Raw genomic sequence first — 3,608 nt, forward strand, 5'->3', positions numbered from 1 at the left:
ACATTACACAAATGAACAATTCTTAGATGATACAAATGACAAGACCTCCTTTCTATATATAGGAGTCTAAGGGGTCATAATATAATCAGATCCGACATAACAATAATAATGTAAGGGCACAATAATAACAATAGTGGGCTTCTATGGGGCACAATAATAACAATATGGGGACTACATGTCACAACAATATAATAAGGGGGTTGTATTAATAACAATAAGGGGTTACACTAGTAGTATAGGGACCTAACATGCCCCTCTCCTTCAAAAAGTGTTGTCCTCAACGCTTGAGTAGTTCTTGATGCTTCTGTATAAAATTTGTGTCCTCCCATGTGGAATCTTCAGCGGGCAAGTTCTTCCACTTGATGAGATACTCTGAAATTGATCGATTTCGTATCTGTCGGGTTCTTGTTTTTGTGACTGCTCCAGGTTCCAATATGATTTTTCCTTCCTCGTCAAGTTCTGGCAATATTGTTTGAACTAGGATCTTTTGCAACTTTTGAATGAGTGGCCACACTTCTTCATCCTTCTTCCATTCATCCCTTGCTTCATTTATCCAATCTGGTTGGATAATAGAAATAGCACAAAACAATGCTTCCACATCCTCATCCTTTCTTGAGAGCGCATCTAGAACAACATTTTTCTTCCTTTTTTGTAGATGATTTCAAAGTCATAACCCAACATATTTGTGACCCATTTTTTCTGTTCTTCTAAAGATAATCTTTGTTCTAAAAAGTATTTAAGACTATCATGATCCATTTTTACCTTGAAGTGTCTTCCCATTAGGTAAGGTCGTCATTTCTTAAGTTCATGTAGTATTTCCAACCTTTCCTTCTCATAAATAGCTTGCTTGAGATGTAGCCGTAAAAATACCCAATCACCTACATCAAAACTTCTTTCACTGCAATGTTGATCTGCCTGTTGTTTCATTCGATTATGCACCAAAGTGGCATTATCCTAGATAACTTGTTGTTGATGCTCGATGTGATCTTTCACTACTTGAATCTTTTTCTTCTTGATATGTCCTTTTATCTTGAGAGTTTGAGGAGTGGTAATTTCTTCCAATGCATTACAAGATATGGTTGGATTCATTTCTTGATGCTCGATGTGATCTTTCACTTCTTGAACATTTTTCTTCTTGATATGTCCTTCTATATTGATAGTTTTAGGAGTGGTAATTCTAGCCAATGCATTACAAGATATGGTCAGATTCATTTCTTCTTTATCGATGTGATCTTTCACTTCTTGAACCTTTTTCTTCTTGATATGTCCTTCTATCTTGAGAGTTTGAGGAGTGGTAATTCTTGCAAATGCTTTACAAGATATGGTCGGATTCATTTCTTCTGTATCTGGGGTTGGTTCTTGGTGTATAACCTCTTCTTTTGATGTTTCTTGATCCTTTTCTTCCTCCTCTTCATAATCAATTTAAAATAATTTCTTCTCAGCACACTTATGACCTTTAATGTATTTGTTATCACAATTGTAACAAAGTCCTTTTGCTCCTTTTTCTTCCAACCGTTGTGGTGTCAACCTTGTAGGTTGTGTAAGGCTAGGAGAAACAACACTTCCATCTTTATAGTTGTGAGGGGTAGACTTCCTTGTTTCCATAATTTTGCTTTCCACTTTTCTTTCCAATCTGAATGCCTTCTCCAATGAATCAGGTTCCCAAAGACAAACCTCATGTTGAATATTATCCTTTAAAGTCCCTATGGAGACATCAATCCTCTGCTTCTCTTGAATATCATTTTCCCTTATATTCAATTTTTGAAAGTCCTCAATGTGCTCTGCCATTGAACACTTTTGTTTGAGATTTATCAATTGCCTAAAGAAGGTGCTTCTCTTTGTATCCTCATAATGTGTTATCATTTCATCCGTGAAAATTGACCACGTAACAAGTGGTTTACGAGAACAAATCCCTTTATACCATAAAAATTGATCCAGTTCTAAATATGAAGATGCACTACGTACCTTTTGTAATAGTTTCACCTCATGTAGATCAAAATATTGCTCTATCTGTAGTATCCAATTTACCGGATCCTTTCCATCAAACTTCCTCATATCGCCTTTTCTTGATTTTAGGAGCTCAATCTTGAAACGACTATAACTCTGTAATTGCATATCTTCCAGTTCTGAAATCACGACCTGCAGTAGCCCTCTGCGTCCGCTTTCCAATTCCACTAGTCTGATCGAAATTGGATTCTCCAAGAAAGAGTTATGCACAATCTCCCAAGATGACCTGATTATATATTTTTCAGAAGAGAGAACTTTTATGAAGTTCTACATGTCACTGTTTAGACCTTTAGATTTGACAAATATACACAACAAACTACAGTATGTCCTATTTTTTTAACTTCTTATGAAATTTTAATCTGATGCTCAGCGAGACAGTTATGATGATTTTCCCCAGGTCACCTATTTGGGATGTAATTCGGGAGCCTGCAAAAACCCTAAATTACTTGGATTGTATCTCCGAAACTATAGCGAAACAAGATCTGAAATTTGGGCCCGAGATTCCCCATGATTTTGGCTCAATTGGGTTTTAATTTCAGAGTCTAAACCTTCATAGACAACAAATTATAGTGAACATTCCACGATGACTTGTTTGAGACGAAATCCTGGAGCTTGCAAAAACCCTAACTTCCTCATATCATATCTCTGAAAATATAGTGGTACAAGATCTAAAATTCAAACCCAAGGTGCAGAATGATTTCTTCTCAAATGGGTTTTTATTTTTAGCTTCTGAAACTTCGTAGAGAAAACGTTATAGTGAAAATTCCACAATGACCTATTTGGAGCAGCGAAACCCTAGAATCCAAAGCTCTGATACCAAATGTTATGAAACCAGCTCACAAAAAGATAGAAAAGATAGATAAACGCCTTCAAAATAAGCCTCTTCAAGGGGGAAACCTCCTTTACATTACACAAATGAACAATTCTTGAATGATACAAATGACAAGACCTCCTTTCTATATATAGGAGTCTAAGGGGTCATAATATAATCAGAGCCGACATAACAATAATAATGTAAGGGCACAATAATAACAATAGTGGGCTTCTATGGGGCACAATAATAACAATATGGGGACTACATGGGCACAACAATATAATAAGGGGTTTGTACTAATAACAATAAGGGGTTACACTAGCAGTATAGGGACCTAACAACATGCGAGGCATGTACTTAAACAGATGGACCCCTGACTTCGACCCTGAATTGGATGTATCTAGCGCAATGCAAGTTTGGGTAAGACTCCCTCATCTCCCTCTACATTGCTGGGGTGATGAATCTGTCAGGGCCATCGGGAATGCAGTAGGGAAGTATATTGATATATGTGAACCAAAAGAGAACATGCATGCTTGTGTGAGGATATGCGTTGAAGTGAATCTAGGGAAGGGATTACCGGAGGCAGTAAAGGTCAAAGTATATCAATGGATGCACATACAACAGTTGGACTATGAGCGAATACCGTTTAAATGCAAGGTATGTCATGAATATGGTCATTTTTCAAATAGATGTCCAAAAAAACAAGAAAGTGAAAATATAGAAGAGTCAGAAGCAAAATGGGAACAAGTTAAAAAGAAAAAATAGCAAACAAACAACCACTCACCTC

Source organism: Pinus tabuliformis, chromosome 5_2 (assembly GCF_031772625.1).
Source record: "Pinus tabuliformis cultivar Carrire ecotype Pingquan chromosome 5_2, CPIR1, whole genome shotgun sequence".
NCBI lineage: Eukaryota > Viridiplantae > Streptophyta > Pinopsida > Pinales > Pinaceae > Pinus > Pinus tabuliformis.